A 20,212-nucleotide genomic window follows, 5' to 3' on the forward strand; every position below is an offset into this window, starting at 1 on the left:
AATCTGAGTCATCACCGTAGAGACGGCACTTAAAGCCCCGAGCTTGGATGAGCTCATCAGTGACTGCAGATGGGACAGGGAAGGGGTCTAAGGTAGGGGGAAGGTCCTGGGGGAAGTTAACGGTCCCTTGCAAGAGGTCACTATGGATTCTGAGACAAGGGCGGACTGCCCTCGCACAGGGGAGGATGGAGAGCTTCTCCTGGCAAAGGAGACGAGGCAGCCGTTCAAATCTGACATCCTCAGTGTCATCGGAACTGCCCACCTGTCCCCATGCCTCCTCTTCCCAATCAGTGCCCTGACCTGAACATAAAAGCCTACATGGCTGTGAATGTCTTTTTGGCAATAGCTTTTAAAGATATAATTTACATGCTGTACAATTCATCCATGTAAAGTGTGCAATTCGATGGTCTTCGGTTCACGCACGCAGATGTAAATTCTTTTCGCATTGCCAATCAGCCATCTTCAAGACTCGACCTCGGGTCTGGGTTTCAGAAATCTCGACCCTGTGCCTACAGAAGACGGGGGCTTCTTCCAGGGCGGTCACAGAAGCTTGCAGGCTGCTCTCGTGGACCTTGGTCTAGGCAAGCAGGGCACTGAGCCCTTCATCTTCCTTGCCCAAGCTCTCCAGTGTACTTAGAAGCAACCCAATTCTTCATCATTTTTTTGCACTAAAATCTTATGAGCTAACAGTCACTTGGTACTCACTGCCTTGCTCTCTCTAAGCGCTTGATTACAGGTGAACACAGGCGGTCATTTAAGTCAAGTTTGCCACATGAGTGTCATGAACTACCAGTGTCCAATTTACTGTTAGCAACAGAGGTTTTTTTTTCCTGATGAACAAAATTTTATTCTAAAAATAGATCTTAGAAAAGCAACAGAATCTCAAATGCCTTCAAATCAAGTCAGATCAGTGAACCGATTTTATGTTCCCATCCTGAAGGTTCTGCTCCCCTCGAACTGCTCCTGGTACCAATAACCGTATCCGTCCGAGTTCCCTCAAGGACGCAGAGTTACTACGGGTGCTATGGGATGAGGGACTTACTGTAGGAACCAGACCTCTCACAACCGTGGAAGGAGCTGGGGAAGGCGAGGTCTGAAAAACGACCTTGAATGGTCTGGGGAGGAGGTACTCAGTCAGTCTCAGAAGCCAGACATGCCCAGCCCACCCGTGAAGGAGACCAGTGGCTGGGACTAGGGGAGGCTTTGGCCTTGGTGTGGCTAGGGCTCGCATGAATCCCGTCAAGTGTCTGTTGGTGAGCCTGAGGCCTGGGGCCAGGATTGGTCAGTATTGTCAGCCACTGGAGAGAAGACCTGGATATGGGAAGGAGGAGAGTGAGGGCATTCTAGAAACTTCTGAGCACCTGTGCACCTCTTCTGACTGACAACTAACTACAGTGACCTCTAGAGTAATAGTTGTTCATTCACTTCTGCCTCGATAAACAATTGATTTAATGTTTTGTCTATTATGAATAATGCTGCTATAAACAGTCATATATATATCTCTGTGTAGATATATGCTTTCATTTCTCTTGGGTAGAATCTCAGGAGCATAGTTTCCAAGTTCCATGATAAGTTTATGTTTAATTTCTTAAGAACCTGTCAAACTGTTTTCCAAAGTGGCTGTACCATTTTGTGTTCTGATTAGCATCAAACTTGGTATTGTCTATTGTTGAGTTTAGCTATTATAAACAGTGTGGAGTGGTGTCTCATTGTGGTTTACTTTGCATTTCTTGATGACTAATGATGCTGAGTATGTTTTTATGCACTTATTTGAATGTCTTTCTTAATGAAATGTGTATTCAAATTGTCCATTTTTAAATTGGATTGTTTGTCTTCTTATTGAGTTTTAAGAGTTCTTTATTTTGGATACAAGTCCCTTATTAGATGCATTATTTGCAAATATTTTCCCCCAGTTGGTGGCTTGTATTTTCACTTGCTTAGTCATGTCTTTTGAAGCATAAAACTGTTTAATAGCAATCAAGTCTGATTTGTCTATTGTTTTCATTACGGATCATGCTATGTGCGTGCGGCACCTAAGAACCCCTCTCCCAACTCAAGGTCATCAGTTTTTCTCCTTATAGTCTTAGGTTTTCACATGCATGCCTGTGATTCACTTTAATCTTTCTATGCTTCTCAAAATTTAATGTACAAACCACCTAGGAATCTTGCTAAATCCATATCTGGGAAAAAATCCATCTCTGGTTCAGTAAGTCTGCTGTGGCACCTGAGAGCCTACATTTTTTAAAACCTCCACACACACCCCCACTCCTACCTTCCTTCTCATCTTTGAGAAGGCACGGCTCTTTATTATGCAGATCCACTCAGCTGCTCTGGCTTCTTCCTGTTCTCCTCTTGCTCCGTTGCCCAGATTCCACGCAGCATGGAAAACAAGAAAGGACCTTCCCCTCTCAAAGGAGGGAAGAGGAAAGGCTAAGCTGACAAGGACAGATTCCCGTTGAGGGGGGATTAAGGGAAGAGTTGATGGATCTTCACTTGAGAATATTTTTGCTCCTGTCCCCTAATACGGCAACTGGAAACAAGGATAGGCAATGTGAAAGGAACTTTGTCGGAGGGGGAAAATTTTGAGCACATGTATGTACGGAGGGTCAGGGCCAATGGACTAGAACAGTGTGACACTTAATAAGGAAATCTAGGATGATTGATGGCAGGAGGGCTTTGAGGTGACGGGGGGCGATGGGGGAGAAAGTCTATGGCAGAGGTGGGGGTGGGTCCAGCTAATTCACTTTGCCCACCACAGTCCTCCCTGTCCCCTCTCTGCTCCCAGCTTCTTGGAAAACATCCTCAGAACCCCTCCCCCAGTGCCCGCCCTTGCTGTTCTCCTTGTACCCTGGGAGGAACTCGGGCAGGAAAGGGGGAGCTTGGAAACACACTACTAGTGCGTTCATAGTTGACGTCTTGTCACGAAAGTATGCTCCCCGTGTTCTAGACGCAGACACTGAGGCGTGCAGCGGTCAACCTGCCCGTGATCGTGCAGTCGGTTTAGGAAAGTCATCCCTGACCTCCTCCTTAACTTTCTAGAGCACCACCTTGAACTTCTGAAACTGACAGCAGATAATTTTCTATTTCGTTCAGCCTGCCTTGTGCTATTCTCGTTTTGTTCTTGGCTGTTTTGTGTTCAGTTGGAGTAGCTTTCCTTAGCCTTGGGTTTCTGGAACAATTATTCTGCCACAGTCTCCCTCATTATGTGGCTGTTGTCCTTCAAGTCTAATTTCTGTGTATGTGCATCGCTTATTCTGAGCTTCTTCCAATCTGCTCTGGGGAAGGGGAGGGGAATGGAATCTCAAAGTATAAGTAAATATCGTGAGCATTCATGTTATACCCCCAAAGGCACTGTGCACACCTTGGAAACAGGAATCGTGTCTCAGACTTCATTCAGTCTCAGCCCTGACACCTCGAAAGATACCTGGCAGGTGTCCCACAAATCCTTATTTCACAAACACTTCGAATTCATTAAGAAAGGCAGGAGCTAACATTGATCAACTCTTTCCTCCTTGTCAGATACTATGCAAACAATATTACATTCCATCCGCATGAGAAATGAGCTGTTATTATTCCTGTTTTAGTGAGGTGACCAACTCATCCTGGTTTGCTTGGGACACTGAAAGTCCTGCCTCCTTTTTTAGATGAGGAGGCTGAATCTCAGACAGATTAGTTACCTTCTCCGACTTGTCTTACAAATTCAAACCCAAGTGTGGCTGGAGTATGAGACTCATGTATTAACAGGAAGCTTTGACTGGAGCTTTGGAGAAAAAGGAAGTGGGCTTGTCCGGGGCACGCCAGCGAAGGCTCGGGCACAGCCCAGCAGGTGACCCCATGTCCAGTGTGATGAGAAGCAGCGGTCAAGTCCGACAGAGGAGGCTGGGGTGACTTAAGGAGCTGCAGGCGGCAGGAGCTGGTGTGAGTGTTAACCACAGGGGGCTGGTCTTGAAGGGCGAGAGCCCAGCGGGGGTTGGATTCTGCTCACCCCAAACAGGCTGCCTTCAACCTTTTGTTGGGGTCACTGAGGGTTTGCCCCCTGCTGACTGCGGCAGGCTTGATTTTAGCTGGCTGTATCAGCTGACGCTAAATTTGCCACTGACAGAGGAACAAATGAGTAATTCTGCCCCGATCATTATTCCCGGCTTACTCCTCATGTGCCAAATATTTATAGCAGCGAATACAGCATTTTGTTACGGCCGATAATAGGGAGCCCATTAGCTCCCCCTAGTCGTCCTTCCTCCCTCCGGCAGGCGGGGAATCACTCAGCCTTGAAGAACAGCTGAAGACTCCCAGCTGTAGGGTAAGAATCCCATTTCTTTTCTGCAGTAAAGGCTCTCTAGGAATCTTTCCTCCGTTCTACTTTTTTGCCTATATTCAGTGTCCCTCCTTCCAAATCTCTGCCTCACCTCAAGTCACAAAAAATCAGGCCCGTGTGATACTGAAGGTCTGAACCCCGCAAATGCCACAGCTGTCCCCAGCACGGTTTCTGCTCTTCCCCAGACCGTGGGGTAACCCCATCAAGGGCTTTCCTGGGAGCTCAGGGACAGCTAAGGGCCAAATGCATCGGGTCCCATAATTCACGTGAACGGGTGTCTATGGGGCCGTCTGGGCCATGTGCTGGGCCCAGAGCTGGGACACGGCAGGTCGGCACTGTCCCTCCTCAAGGAACTCCCGGGCTATGGAGATGCTCACAGGCTTAGGCATTTGTGAAGAAAAAAATATACGTCACTATGGTTTATGTTACTGATGTAATTAAAAAGCAATTTAGGTCCTTGGAAGGGCCCAGGATGATAATAAAATGGAGCGACCCAGGACACGGTAACAAGCCATCAATTCAGGAAAATATTTTCAGAACATCCAGTTGAAAGAAAACAGATTTATTACAGCCTTGTGTGGATGGCCCCGGTGAATTCAGCTTCTGACTCTCGGTTGAGATCCAGTAGTTTTCCACATTTTTTAAATTTATGTATAACTGTATCCAAACACAACAAATTTTAAATTATATGTCTTCTACACTCCAGGGCTTATTAGCTAAATAATCTTATTCTCTGTCTCCAGCTGTATCTGCCGCTGAGTCGTAGGGGCTGTGATTTCTTTGACAGATGTTCATAGATCAAGTTCGTATAATTCAGAATACATCTACACTCTCACTGTGAATGAGATTTACGAAGTGAAAGCGTTCAAGTTTTAAAGCAGTGGTTTCATCTGATTTAGGGGAACATGAACTCTCACCTCAAAGTGCTTTCATTTGCAACTCTTTCAGCAATCAGAACTCTAAAAATCAATTTATGGATCTGGGTTTGAGCGTTTGCTCCTTTTAATTAGACATATAAATCCGCCTTCCTCGTTTTTCATTACAACTACATGCGTGTCCAACCTTGACCTGGGGAAGAACAGTACACATTGTGGATTTGACTCGTATTCACCCCCAGAGACTTATCAGATGGCCATGAGCTAGCAGGCTGGTCAGAAGATCAATATTTCAAATACTCCTTAATGTGGGTAAAAGAAACTTGGCTAATAATTTCTCATGTTGGGTTAGATTAACTAGAGGAAACACAGCTGTCTAATGGGCTTCCAAAAAGATTTTTTTTTTATTTTAAATGCCCTGGGGAGAGAGAAAAATATATCTAAGATACTAAGGGTAGTGTAGAAGGTAAGAAGTGGATGTTATTCCTTACCTAGAACCCAGCTCTGCATTCTACCCAACCTCTCTAAATACTCTTGTCGTGTGTCTTTGGTCCACTTCATTAAGGCCAGGAAATTATTTTTCCAAGCGTCAGCCTCTGAGGACAGGATCTGCAAGAAGTTAGGAGTCACTAGGACCTCCTAGACTTTTCTCAGAAGGAGCTGCTGTATGAACTTCCGGGGGAGCACCCGGCTGTCCAGCCAGATTTGCAGCAGACCCTGCTGGAAGGTCACGTTCTTAAGAGACAAGATTTCTGCTGAGAAAACGGATGGGTTGTGTGCTCACAGAGAAGAAAAAATAATGTTCACAATAAGAACTTGACGCTGCCAAATCATCTTATATTGGTCCCCCAGGGCTCTGTGGGGAGGGGGAGAAGTGGCGGATCACAGGAAGCCGGCTTGCACATTTCACCTTCCCATCATGTCACCTTTACATCTCTCCCCAGGGGCCAAATCGCTCCCAAGGTCGTGAGCAGTGGTTCCCAAACCAAGAAGCAATTCTCGAGGACTGAGCACCAGCAACTCTGAGGTCCAGAGGGCCAGTTGACAGTGACGGGAAACGCAAGGGTGCCACTGAATGACCCTGAGTGTCCCCCACCCACCGAGTTTCAAAAAGAGCAGTCCACATCGGCCTACCACCCAGGTGCACAGGACAGCATGAAACCCCAACATCTGAATTACTGACCCTTCAAATCAAATCCTATTGGTTTTAGCTTAGAGAGAGTCTGGTGTTAATGATGCCAAGATTCTGGGTCCACAGGGAGGAACTCGGGCCAACAGCTGTCACGTGCGTGCTGGGTCTCAGGTGAGTTGAGTGGCTCGGCACAACCATCAGCATGAATGGCAACTTCGTTTTGAGGGGACAGGAAGGGGAGGGCAGTAGCTGTCACCGAAGACCGACCGTATCCCAGGCACTGTGCCGGGCACCGAACAGGTGACCCCTTTTAATCTTGGCATGGGTACGGTTTGCTCCAGCCAGATGGAGAAAGGAAGAATGACCTGTCCGGGCCGGCAGAGGCTTCAGGCGTGTTCTGTATAAGCCTTGGCACCTGAGTCCCAACCTGCCGGTCTTGTGTGTGGCTGGAGCCCCGAGGCCTGGCCCAGGGCTCACCTGGAGTAGGTGCTCAATCAGTATTTGTGAGTGAACGCACATTTCAATCCCATTCCCCTTCAGAAAAGCAGAGTCCTTCATTTTGTGATCTAATTTCAAAACAATTTAATATCTTAACAAAAAAATGAGCTATGGCTTAGGTAGCTCAGTGGATTGAGTGCCAGCCTGCGAACCAGAGGGTCGCCGGTTCGATTCCCAGTCAGGGCACACGCCTGGATTGTGGGTCAGGTCCCCAGCAGAGGGGGGCGGGCATGTGAGAAGCAGCCACACACTGATGTTTCTCTCCCTCTCTTTCTCCTTCCCTTCCTCTCTCTAAAAATAAGTAAATAAAATCTTTTAAAAAAGTAATGTAATGAAAATTTTGAATAGGGCTTTTTGAGTTACAAATACCCCATGCTTTGACATCCCCCTCCGAGGAGCCACGCCCCGCTGGCTAAAAATCACTGCCTTCGCAGGAGCCGAGTCTGGGGCTTGAAAATGAGAGGGAGATTGTAGAGAACAATCATGGATGTGTGCAGTGACTCTGTGCAGAGTGACCCATCATGGGGCATGGTATTGCTGTAGTCGAAAAAGGAGAAATAATGACTGCAGACATCCACCATGACCTATGTGACATTCGTACAATAGAATATTCCACACCCACTAACATCGGGATTTTAAGGCTATTTCACGACATGGGGAAATACTCTGTGATTTTAAGTGAAAAGGGCAGGATGCAACACCACGTATGTGTTTGCCGTGTTGTAATGCCGACACCGTGCACGTGCATGGGAATCCCACCCCCCCATTGTTAGCTGTGGCTATTTCTGGGTGATGAACTCATGAGCAGTATTTAATTCTTCCTCACATTTGGCCATATCTCCTATTACTTTTATAATACACTTGTATTATTTACATAATTTGGGGGTTTGTTTTCAAGAAAGAGGGGTTTGATAATAGAACCATAGAGATAAAAAACATGGAGTTGGCTTCTCCCCCCTGGGGGGGGGCACATTCTGCTCTAGGGAAATGGCAGAAGATTTTATACCAAAAAGAATCGCTATTTTTGCTAAATTTTTAAAGGGATTGTCCCCTTAATGAGGCCCATGGTCAGCATAGTCAGACACTTTGCAGATTTGACTCAATCATTGTGTCTTCAGTTGTCCAGGCTGCTCCGAACCCTCCCTCCGGGTTCTGCGGGAAAGGCTTCCACCGTTGGAAACAGCGATTCTGTAAACAGTATCAATTACTCAGCATCGTCGTCCACCTACTGGGCCCCAGGTGCTGCGGCGGGCACTTGGAAAAGGCCCATTTCATTCTGAGGTCTTTGCATCCCCCTGTGGACGGACAGGGGCGTGAAGGGCCAGCTACTTGTTTCTTTCCGCCCAGGGGCTCCCACAGCCGGCCGAGCCCAACAAACCGACTGCCATCTGAAAGGGAGCTCACCAAGTCCTGCTGTTTGCAACAGCAGGAAGGGACCTCGAGAGCATTCTGCTGAGTGAAGTAAGTCAGACAGAGAAAGACAGATACTGCCTGATCTTATTCCTGTTTAAACTTTAAAAAGCCAGGCTCTCACAAACTGAGAGTAGAATTGTGGTTTTGGGGCGGGAGGGCCGGGGAAATAGGAGGTTACAAACTTCCAGTTACAAGGTGAGTGAGTTCAGAGAGCCGATGTCTGGCGTAGCAGGTACAGTCAACAGTGCCATTGAATGCACTTGGAAGTCGCTGAGGGAGTAGGTTTTAAATGTCCCTACCACACACACACACACACACACACACACACACACACACGTAATAATGTGAAATGTGGAAGTGTTAACTAACTTTATTGGGGTAATCATTGCAAAATATATACCTGGGTCAAAACATCAGGTGGTATACCTTAAACTTACAACATGTCGATTATCTCTCAGTAAAGCTGGACAACAATTTTAAAAAGAAGGCTGAGCTCAGACAAGAATGAACTGAGTCTGAAGCCCTGCCCGGTTCTGTGGGCAGCTTGGGTCAGCAAGTGGGAGCTTCCTGCTCGCCAGGCCTTGCTCAGCTCAAAGGGCCTCGGGCCAGAAAGTGCCAGAAAGAGCCTGCAGGTCCTCACTAAAACCTTCCAAGCCTGGATGCAGAGTCTTTGTTGAGAGGGCCCATGAGCATGGGAAGTTGGGGGAGGAACTGAGGGTTAAATCTGAAGAGACATGCTTTTAAATTCTACTACTTCTGCTAGAATGACATCAGCTATGACAATAGTATGGAAATGCTAGCAGTAAGTGAATAGACAGCTACATAGAAGCAACTACGGAGAACAGGGTGCAGACCGGCCTCCACCATGCACACCCTGATCTCAGCCTCAGAGCCTTTGTCTGCACAACGGGGGTAATCCTGCTCATCTTGCAGCTCGTTTTGAGAATTAGAAATCATACATGCAGCGTGCAGGATACAGTCCCTGATAAACGTGAGTCATTCGATCATGGTAGATGTGAAGCTGCTTCATTCTTTCAGAGTTACCTACATTTGTGTACCTAGGATGTGGTTTTTTTTTTTTTTTTTTTTTTAACGGGAGAAGAAACAGCAAGCCAAGAAGCTGGAGAGATGCACAGAAACCGAGTGTGTGGGAAGATTGACGTCCTTGAACTACAATGAGTGTTGGAGCTCCCCCTTCAGGTAGAGTTCGGTGTGCACTGGTAAAACTTGGGGGCAGCTTAGATAAGCTAGGGTCAGAGGAAAAACCCAGTATGGTTCTGTAGCTGGGTGCTTTTCTGTTAAAGAAAAATAGAATTACTCATTCAGTCAGCTTCTCACAACAATGTTAAAATTATATGCGAATGTTAGTACATCTATTTAATTATGTTTCACTGGATGGCACATGATTTAGAACCAGTCGTTTTTAAACGTCGACACCATGATCTGAATAAATAGCTTTCTCGTGAACCTGGGGTATTAATTGGGGCTTTTTCCACCCAAAGCTGAAGCAGAACTAACTCCCCAGGAAGCTTTGTTGGGTTATCAATACCCAGTTTGTCGTTTCTCAAAACTGCCAACATTGTTTCTATTTCACAACAAGCACTTATTGACCGCTACCTCTGTTAAAAAAAAAAAAAAATCGCCCTACACGCTCAGGAGAACGCAAGAGAAGTAGAAATCATCGGAGACTTTCTAGTCGAGTTGTGAGGACAAGCACAGAGACAAGAGACGAAGTCACAAGCGAGAAAACCAGTGTGAGAGCATCCCACTAGCCTCCTGCCTCGTGCAACCCCACCGCCCCCACCCCGCTCCCAAGTTTATGGCACGACCTAGGAGCTCGACAGATGGCAGTAAGTGAAACTGGATAACACGATCACAGCAAGAATAGATGCTGAGTGACTGGAAGAAAACCCCCTTGCCCTGCCTTATTTTTCTCTTTAGCACTTACCACCTTCTGACACACATTAATTAATTTGTTCACCAATTACGTTCCCCCACTAAAGGTGAGCTTTCTGAGGGCAGAGATTCGGTCTCGTTCTCTGCATATCCCCAGGGAATGGGCTTGTGTCAGGGCATCACGGTCACCCAATTAACATGTGTCGAGTGAGTAAATGAATGAGTATTTCAGCCGTAATGTACCAGTGGGGGGCACAGAGGTGAGACTGTGCCTCCTGGAGTCTTGTGGCTTTCAGGTTCAGGGTTAATGGCCGCAGGACGCGATACTTAACAAGAAAGCACCAGGGTGTCACTGCAGCTTTGTTTATAATCACGGCAAATTGGAAGCCATTGGAAAGAGAATAGCTCAGCAAATTTCAGGACATCTCTGTAGTGGATATCATAAATGCACTAAAATGGCAACATAGGTCTACATTCTTTTGGAAAGATGTTTACGCTGTATGAGAAGTGACCAAATGAAATCACAAAATACGGATCTGTTTTTACAACACTTCCGGGGGCCAGGGGCATATGAACAGAAAAATGTCTGACTGTTTTTGCCAGGTGTAGCATTAATGGTGGGCTTTTCATTTCTTCTTTAAACCTTTTCATGTTGTCTGACTTTAAGACCATAATAAGGATAATATGCATGCATTATTTTAAAGCTGGAAGAGAAAAGGTACATTTTTTTAAAGAATTTATTTATTTATTTTTAGAGAGGGAAGGGAGGGAGAAAGAGAGAGAGAAACATCAATGTGCAGCTGCTGGGGGCCATGGCCTGCAACCCAGGCATGTGGCCTGACTGGGAATCGAACCTGCGACACGGTACATTTTTTAAAAGAAGCCTCCTTCAGCATCCCCGGAGTGCAGAAATGCTCTGCCTGGGTCCGGGCGTGGTCCCGAGCTCATCCACTCCCAGCGCGCCTGTCCTTGGCTCCCCAGGTGACGCGCATTACAAGTGACTGGGACTGACCCAGGCAGCCTGGGGTCAACCAGCAGGGGTATGGATTTCAGGCGGTGGTGGAATTGAACAGCCAGCGGTCATTACAGAGGTTTCTCTCTTCTCTTTCTTGACGGAGACGGCCCTGGATTGCCTACTGAGCTTTCATCAGTGAAATCCTCAGGAACGGCTGCTTCGGGTCCTGACAGCAAGACTCTGTGCCCTGGCAGAACTGGCCCCGGAGCCCACCCCCGCAGGAGAATGCAGACGGGGCTGTGACTGGGCTGGCACCAGGACAGCTACATAGAACCTCTGGCTGAGTGAGCGTGCCTGGTCAGTCACAGTCACTGCGGGCTGGGGGAGGCTAACACGTATTCCTTTTACACACGGCCCCCAGGACTCTGCGGGTGACACTAAGTATCCCCTCGGCTCGGTGGAAGAGTTCCCAACCCCTGCTTTGTCCTGCCGGTTCTGGTTTAATTGCCAACACCTGTTTCCTCTGGCGATGCAGTGTGTACTTGCCCGGAGATCTGGGTGGTGGGAAGCAGGCAGGAACAGTGTGGACGTCCGTGGTCAGACTGACCTGGGCAAGTTCTTAAATTCTCTGAACTTCAGTTCCATCAACATGAAGTGGTGCTATTAATATGCATGTCACATGGTTTGAAAGCACCCGTGAGATTACAAAGTGCCAAACCAGTGCATGGTACATGGTAGGGGATCAGTAAACATTGAGCTTTCTCCCAGTGACTCCAGGGGTCTCCGTCTGATGGAGGGTCCCCGGCAGGTAAACGAAAGCTGTTTCTCTGCTGATGACAGCTGGACACCGGACGTGAGGGTTTGCACGCCGAGCAGTTCCTGGGTCTCAGCAGATACAGACTGGGTGCCTTGTAATTCAGTTCCATTTAGCACCAACCACCCAGATCGGCACAGACCCCACAGGTCAAGGGCTCAGCCCCACCGGACTGTGCCTACTCGAGATGCCGATTGCAAGTAGCGGGTCCCCAGGTCACCCACCCTTCTTCCCAGCAGGGCTACAACTCAGGGGCTCCCACACCCCTTCTTTAGTTCAGTAATTCACTATAATGGCTCACAGAACCCAGGGAAACACTTCACCAGGGGCGAAAACCAAATATATATTTCTCATTATATCACAATACGGCAGTGGGCCTCAGGACCATGGACAATAACCTCATCCTACTTTCTCGTGGCCTAAATATTTATTACTTGATTTATGTAGTGGCTACACAGCAAGCAGGAGAGACATCATATTAAGATCCCAGTGCCAGGCACCCCTCTGGATGCCGGGCTTGTGCCAAGTTCCCACAATTCCGTGCTCCTGTGACGAGTCCCCGCTGCACAGACGGGCCCCCGAGGCTGGCTGACTCACGCCGAGAGCACAAGCACGTGAGTGGCAGAGCTGGTGTTCCCATCCACGTCGACCACTCTCAGAGAGCGTCACTGTAAACTACAGTCAGTTATTTTAAACGGGAGACATAGTGTGAGATCCTGTTACCCTGTTATTTTAGGGGTGGGAGCGCCATCCCCCTACATGGGTTTATTTATAGTCAGATTTTACTTCAGTCATGAAGCTCCCCAGTTATTCGGCGAGGGACTGAGACTGGATGTAGAATACGCAGCAGGGGCTCACCTTTTGACAACTTCCTGTGTATCGAGCTAAGTGCATTACATGGAGTAAATGGATTCTCATTTCATCTTTCATAGCTAGTGCATGGAGTAGGCATCCTCATGCCCATTTTACAGACAAGAAAACTGACATACAATGAGGCTAAGTAACATTGTGCAAACAGCCAAGGTTGACTTCAGTGACTCACCGCTGAGCTACTCACTCCCACGGAAGTCTACGTCTCGAGCAGGCTGGTAGCAAAGCACCTCACCCTGGTCAGGAGCCCAGAGGCAAGGAGACTGGTGCCCCCACAGCTCAGAGAGCCTGAGCCTCTCACCCTCGAGGGCCTGGAGGCAGTGGGGGGCTTCTTCAACTCACAAGGAGGAGCCCGGCCCCTTGGCCTTGGCCTTAGAATAGGAGCAGCCAGGCCACTGGGAGCCTCTGAACATGGGGTATCAAAGAGGGTCGCCGCAAAGAGAATTTGGCTGAAGCAGAGACTTAGTCACATGCTCTTCAAGGAAGCTCGTGTGAGCGTGACTCACAGAGCAACACTATTTGACGTGGGGGGCGGTTATGCAAATTTTCCTCCACAAAAAGAAAAATCATTATCAGACTAAGAAAAGACACAAACAAAAATAATGCATAGAGGGACGGGAGGCTTAAAAATATAAATTAAATTTTACAAGACAGAGAAGAGAGATTATGTAAAACTACACTTCAGTAGTTCTTATTACTGTACAGTATAAAATAGTTATGTGGTATAAAATATGGAATTAGTTTTCCAAAGGCTCACCGCACACAGGAAGATTCTCCAGGGACCACCAGCATGGAAATAGAATTGTTTAAGAAATGAGCCTTGGAAGTGAATATGCAACAAATCCTTGATCTCAGGGCTACACAGACTAGCCCTTCGGTTCCGCCCAAAGGACAGAGAACATTATCTTAAAGGGCCAGGACTTGTTAAAGCGGACCTACTTCCCTAACATGGTGACTATCGAGTTTTATCAATCACACAGCCCTAGCAGCAAATGTTTTTGGACATGGACTGGTATAAGTACATTTCTGTATTTATGAATTACAGAGCAATGTACCTCTGTCATTAACTAATTAATATCTCAAGGCTTAATGTACACTTTGTATGAGATTTATCTAAATGCCAGTGGAGATAAAGGCACTGACTCCTTGATAATTTCTAAATGTGTTTTGCTGACTTCATGTCTGACCTGACTGGTTGTCCACCGTTTCTATCCGCACGATGCTGTGTTTCCGATGGTGAGCCTTTTCCAGGCAGGGACCGTGCCATTTTCTAGTTGCTCACCTGGATCTGGGTTACTGGCGTTACCTTCAACACACTTTCTCCTTTGCAGGGTTCCTCCGAAGCCGTTCCTCCTCCTTGCGAGGGCTTAGGCAACACGAAACAAGACGATCTGTACATCTCCCGAGTAGCACAGATGAGCTACAACATTCTGACAGCAGATGAGTGAGGGCAGGCACAACCATCAGGCTGTGGGCGCGTGTGTTTGTGTGCACATGTGTGTGCATGTGTGCCCATGCGTGTACGTGTGTGTGCCCGTTACACTCAGTGTGCCTCAGGACACCCCTGAGGTCTGTGTGTGGTAAGGCACCAACCGACTACAGACCAGACAGGCGTGCACCCCCAATCTGTATATTCCACTGAAGTGAAGCTTGAGTTCTCTCTTAGTTTTAGATGTTAGCAACCATTTCAGTGTTTTCTTCCTGTGCCCCAATGTCTCATTTTGTACTTCCTGACCTGCCCTCGCTCCACTCTGGGGTGTCAGGGGTATGTCCTCACAGACTCCAGTGTTCTCCAGGTTCGCATCCGTGGGCAGTTTGGTGGGGCTTGAGTCCCCCTCTGAGTCAGGCCCCCGACAGAGAGACCTCCAACCTGGCATTGTGGTAGCAAAGGTCCCTTTGGAAAGACTCTGGAAGGGAAAGGGAGTGATGTGCAAGGTCTTCCATCATCCGTCCTGTGCACCAGCCCCAGGACCGCCTCTGACCCCATTTCCGGTCATTGCAAATGAAGATCGTGCTTGTAGACGAAGTGACATCCGGGAAAAGCCCTGTTCATCAGGCGAAGGAGGAAGCTAACCAAGGGCCATACTTGACTGAGGACAGTGATCATGGGATTTTCTAAAAACGCCGTGCACTTTCTCTCCGGGTCTCGCCATGTGGTTGTGCCTGATCCTACTCCACGACCCGAGTCACCGTGGCCTGCAGCAGCGACGTTCCTGTGTTTGTGCCCTTCACTAGACTGCAGGCCCTTGAGACAGGACCACACGGCCTTGCGGCCTCGGTGCCCAGCATGGTGTCTGGCGCTCAGTAAATGCTGTTAAATGAATACACTCTTGGGGATGGTCATGATCACTTCTGAGGACCAAAGGAGATACTATAAATAAGGCACTTAGCACAGGGTAATTGCTCAATAAATATACATTTTATTGCATAAGATAATTGCTCAATCGGTGAGAGCAATTTTATTATATTTTCCAACAATGCTTTGTAAATTGCAAAACGGTACATTAATTTGTGGTTTTGAACTCCAAGTTTCCATTGCAGAAACTGATCTCTGGGGAAAATCAGAAGGCTTTGGGCCTGGGGCTGGGCTCTGTACCTGAAAAGCCACTTTTAATTAGAATGCGAGTTACCCAGGTCAGGGCAAGACGTGTGAGTTTATTCCCTCCACCCTTGCACCCGTTTCTGGGACCATCTTTACAGCACCCTTCCTAGTTCATTCAAGGCTACTACGCCTGTTATTATTTAATGGAAATAGTCTAACCAGTAGCCCATTATTTGCTGAGATCCCTTCCAGATGTCTCCACACACTTTTAGCAGTCTTTTCTAGAACATCCACTGAAGTCTGGCTCCTCTCTCAGAGCCCCCGTCCCTCACACAGCAGTGGTAAAAGTCCCATCCATCCGCCCACCCAACCAATAAATATGTTTCCTCTTATTCCCACTAGCTACCTGGCATTAGCGTAGGTGCTGGGTAAACAGCGGTAAAGAAACAGACAAATTCCTGACCTCACGCAGTTTACCTACTAAATAAAATAAGTAAACGAGATGGTGTCAGAGGGCGATAAGTCCTGAACAGAAAGTAAAACAGACAGGGAGGATGGAGAGTCTGGCGGGGGGTGGGGGGTTGCACGTGTTAAAGGGGTGGTCAGGTGCCATTTCCCTGAAAGGCAGCACGTGCATAAACCCTGGGGGAGACGATGCAGCCGGGGGAGACGATGCAGCCAGAGGATACTGGGGGACGAGCTTGTGGACCAAGGGGACATCATGCACAGAGACCCGAGATGGGAGGGTGCCCGCGACAGGGAGGAGTGAGCAGGGGCAGAAAGGCACAACGGGTCCGGACGCCGCAGATCCAGCAGGAGCCCTAGGCTCTGCACTTACTTGGCTGCTAGTCTGAGTGAGCAGGAAGCCAGTGGAGGCAGAGTGATACGAAGTCATATTTGTTGTCGCCAAATCGTGCTGGCTACCATGTCAATCACAGACTCCGTGGGGAGGGAGGGACCACGGGGAGCAAGGAGCCAGGTAGGGGGATGTTGCAGTAACCCAGGTGAGAGATAATGAGGCTTGCACCATGTGGCAAAGTGGAGATGGGGGAAGTAACCAGATTCTGAATATCTTCTCAAGGTGGAAAATGCAGGGCTTGCTGATGGATTAAACGCGAGGGTGGGAGAAAGAAGCACGGGAAAACAAAGGGCTCAGATGAGACACCGCTCTTATCCTCTTGTAAGGGAGTCATGAAAGATGTGTTCCTTGCAGCTTTGGGCCTAAATCAAAGCCAATTTTCTAAATTTAGCCTTTCTTTTTTAACCATTGCTCAAGCCATGCACTTCTGGAAAAGTGAGTGTATTTGAGGTTTCCAAATGGTCTAGCAGTACATAAAATATATGATGTGTTCTCATTCTCCACAATGAATATCAATCTTGAAAACTCCTTGCTTCCAGAAATTCTATCAGTAGAGTTAGAATTGTAATTTTATTTTTCCTCGCTTGTCTGATTAAGGCTTCGTTTAAGCCTTGGGCTTATTTTTGAAAGCCCTATAAACATTTTACACGCCTACTCATCTATTACCCAAGTCGTTCTGAATTCAGCCTACAGTGAAATTAATTACCATGTCATGAGTCTGTCACATTTCAAGAGAAATCATAAACATTTACTCAGACCTGGTTCAAAGTCGCTTTGTAATGAAACAATATTGGCAGCCCATTTCTTTGTATTACAGCACATTCTTTAGTTGGAAGATTTCCATGTAAATATATCATAAAGTTTTTAGAAGACCATTTTTAATGCAGAAAGGAGGCAATAAATCAACTAGACCTCTCCAAAAATCCATAGGCTCATGAAATCCACATTCTTTTCCGGTTCCTCCTGGGACGGTATGGTGAGGTCGGCAGCGGGGTGGGGTGGGGGTGAGGGGGACAGAGGCTCAGCCTGGGAGCAAGAGAGTGCGCTGAGAGTTTGGAGGCAGGGGAGGGGAGATGCCCTGGGAGCAGGAAGCGGAGTCCTGACAGATGCAGGCAGGACAGCAGGAAGGGCTGGAGCTGTGTCTGACCAGGGTCTGGGGCCGGCTGGACCCTCCCTCCACATGGCCAGCCTGGAAGCAGGCAGAGTGGTGTCATGAAAAGCACACTGGACAGCGTGGGTTCAAATCCCAGCTCTGCCACCTGAGTGCTGTGTGACCTCAGGCCCGGGAAGCTCTCTGTGCCTCACTTTCCCCATCTGTTAAAAGCTTCATGCGGTTGTGGCGAGGACGTAGTTCAGGGACTAAAACAAGGCTTGCTACACCACCGGACTTGGAAGTGAATGCATGCCTACAGATAGGTGGTAGAGAGATGGGTAGAAGTGGATACAAGAGGGGCAAGTAGGGTTGCGGCTGTTCGAATGAAGAATAAGCAATAACTAATAAATAACAATACAAGAATGAACTCTGTGTTACATACTCACAACTGCAAACCTACTTCTTCCCCACCGTTTCAACAGGTCTCCATCTATACATACACACACACGTATATACACTCATATACGTGTATGTGTACGCACATATGGCATATCTGCCACACACACACTCTACGTGCCATACTCACAGCGTAATGCAGTCTAATACGGCATACACACGCAGGGTGCAGATTAGCGCAGCTTATGTAATTAATTTAAGTCTAAAGGACCGACTGTGAGTCCCCAGCTCTGTCATCGATTATCTTTCCTCTTTCCCTCACTTTCCTGGGGACAGTAATGACAACCCAGCCTGGAGCTTGTCAGAGTTAAATAAGACAAGGTGACAACCTCCTGCAGAGTAACAACGTATAGACCGGAGTGAGCTGCTATCACGGGGGTGTTTTCTGTCCCCCCGTCCTTCGTTGCTCTCCGCCTCTCCAGCCCGTGGGTCTGACTCTCTGTGTGCTCTGCAATTCATGGGCCTGCAGGCAGCCAATCACAACAGCAACTGGCCAGGGCTTCGTGTCCTCCTCCAGAGCTGGCCCTTCAGGACCGCCTCGCAAGGAACACAGGGTCTCCCCGAGCCGGGGCTGGAATGAGCAGGTCGCACTTTCTCACACTGATAATGGAGGCCTTTGTGCTCCGTGCTTGGATGACGAGTGTCAGGGCTACAAGAGGAGCTGCAGAGGCTGCGTGCGGAGGAGGCAGCTGCGGGGGCAAATGCGTTCCTCTGGCCCCGCTGTTCCCGTTTCACTGCCTTCAGCGGGAAGATTCTGGGCCACTTCCTCCTCTCCAAGGGCAGGAAGGCCGCAGTTAAACAAACAGGAAAAAGACATTAAGTCTAATGCACACTCTAGACCCACAGAGAGCTGAGGGTCCCCCCCCCCATTCTTTCCCACCCATTTCCTGAGCTGGAAAAGCAGTTTTTCTGTCATTTTTTGCCTACCTCCTTTCCACCCCACACTCAGCAGCTTCAATGAGATATCACTTACGTATCATACAAGCTCCCCCTTGGAAGTGTAAGGTTGAACGATTCCTGGTTAATCTCTATAGCTGCACGGCCACCAGCACAGCCAGTTTTTGGATGATTCCATTACTCCAAACCGGATCGCTGTGCCTGTGGGTGGTCAACGCCCACTCTGCCCCCGGCCCCAGATTTGTCTTTTGTAGAAAGTTCATATACATGGAATCACACACAGTGTAGTCTTCTGCGCCTGGCTCCTTTCACTCGGCTGGTGTTTCTGGGACTCATCCACGTTGTTGCATTTGTCAGTGGTAGCTCTTTCTTATTGCTAATTGGTGATCTGCTGTTCAGATATAACACATTGCGTCTACCCATTTACCAGCTGATGAACGTTGGGATTGTTTTGTGTCTTCTTTTTAAAAATGTTCCAAGTGAAAGAGGTTGATCCCATCTCTTTGAACACATTCTCTGTCCATCTTTACCAGGAATATTCCCTTGCAATAGACCTGGGCCTTTTGAAACACATTCTGCAAGGCCCCTGTGAGAATACGGCCTCTTCCAACAGAACAGCAAAGAGTTCCTTCTGACCCCGAACACCAGCACACCGCACGAGAGGCAAACCCAAACGTTAAGGCAGGGAAGTTATTCTTTTCCCAGTAGCCGATGCCTGGCAGTCAAGGGATTGTCCCTCTGGAGGACATCACAGGGCCGAAAACCTCCGTAGAGCATGGGGTGCTCACAGGCCACAGTCCACCGCTGCTGACCACCAGAGGGACCGGAGCAAGGAGAGCCAGGGGGGCCGGGGCCCACCTCGTCACACGGGCAGCAGGGGAGCCGGCCACACTCCGAAAGAGGAGGGCCCAGGGAGAAAGCCAAGAGTGTGGACTCCGTTTCCTTCCTTCCTCCGGAAGTGCGCCCCAGTGCAGACGCTAATTGTGTCTCATTATTCTGTTTTGTTCTGACTCATACCCAAGCCCTTCTCCTGGGGGTGGGGTGAGGCCTGTGGTGGGGGAAGGGGCCTTGCCAGACAGAGCCTCAGGCTGGCTTTGGTGGGAGCTTAAAGGTAGGTCAACAGAGACCCATTGCTGTCCCTGGCAGAAGGACACACACGCTCCGCTGATGGAGGATCCTTCATTGTCAAAAAACAAATATAAACTGCCGGCCACTGTGTACAAGTCAGACACCCCAGTAGGTACTGGGGTAGAGGGAGACAGAGTGTCTGGCCTTGATGAGCTCTCACTGTCCAACAGGAGACAGCAACTGCTCAGCAAGTGAGTGCAGTCATCTAGAAAGGGTTATCTCACCCTGACTGGTGTGGCTCAGTGGGTTGGGCATCATCCCACAAAACAGAAGGTCACCAGTTCAATTCCCAGTCAGGGCACATGCCTGGGTTACTGTTTCGGCCCCCTGTTGGGGGTGCCAATGAGAGGTATCTAACTGATGTTTTTCTCCTTTCTCTTTCTCCTTCCCTTCCCCTTTCTCTAAAAATAAATAAAATAATTTTTTCAAAAATTTTAAAATTAAAAAAATAGAATCATCCCAACACTCC

Source organism: Phyllostomus discolor, chromosome 14 (assembly GCF_004126475.2).
Source record: "Phyllostomus discolor isolate MPI-MPIP mPhyDis1 chromosome 14, mPhyDis1.pri.v3, whole genome shotgun sequence".
Classification (NCBI taxonomy): Eukaryota; Metazoa; Chordata; class Mammalia; order Chiroptera; family Phyllostomidae; genus Phyllostomus; species Phyllostomus discolor.